The following is an 878-nucleotide window of genomic DNA, read 5'->3' as shown; positions in this document are numbered from 1 at the left end:
CATGGTCCGATATAACATAGGGTCGAACCTTGACCTGCCACGTTCCAGGACGAGCCCGATTTCGACCGTGTACAAAGTCAAAGGCACAGACGAATTACAGGTTTCTTTCTGACTTGCATTAATAAGTAAAATACAAGAACACAAAGAAGCCAACCCTGTGGCCAAGAACAAAGAACACTCTAGTTCTCTACCTTAGAAATATTTTCTACCCTTAGAAATTATACAATTTTAGGTTTTTGGTACAAACAGAACAGCCACAAAACTAAGTCTGCCTTTGGGAATGGCCATATGCACATTTTTATAGTGCAACCTGCCCAGTTACACTTGACAGCATCTAAACAAGCAGTTGACAAGCCTCAACCCCTGGACAAATCTAAACTATTCAAAAAGACAAGTTACAAAACGTGCATATCATGGCTACAAGTCAGTTTTTTAGCAAAATAACCGCCCAACCGTGGTCATGTGCGTTGCACACTTGCCTCTGCTACTCAGTTGTGACTTGCATTGTGCCAAGTCTTGGGTCCATCCTTGATATCTGATTGCGCCCAACTATGCCTTATAAAAAGGACTAAGCGGTTGCTGCAAATATAATCCGGTTTACAAGTCCGGAGTCGAATCCCACAGAGAACTAAGGCTTAGCTACAAGTTTTCAATATCACCAAGAAGACAAGCTTGAACAATTCCTAAATTATAAAGATTATAATGTTTATTTTTATCTAATTAACTAACAAATACTAGAAATCAGTAAAACTATCAATTAACAAGGATAAGGATTGGAGACGAGATTAAGGAGGTCTAGAGTTATGATTTCCCCTATTGTCGGAATCCTTCCCGCTACGTTTTCTATATATTCGCCTAAGTATTCTCTACCGATCATG

The sequence above is a fragment of the Nicotiana attenuata genome, chromosome 6, assembly GCF_001879085.1.
Source record: "Nicotiana attenuata strain UT chromosome 6, NIATTr2, whole genome shotgun sequence".
Lineage (NCBI taxonomy): Eukaryota > Viridiplantae > Streptophyta > Magnoliopsida > Solanales > Solanaceae > Nicotiana > Nicotiana attenuata.
This window is presented reverse-complemented; position numbering follows the sequence as displayed.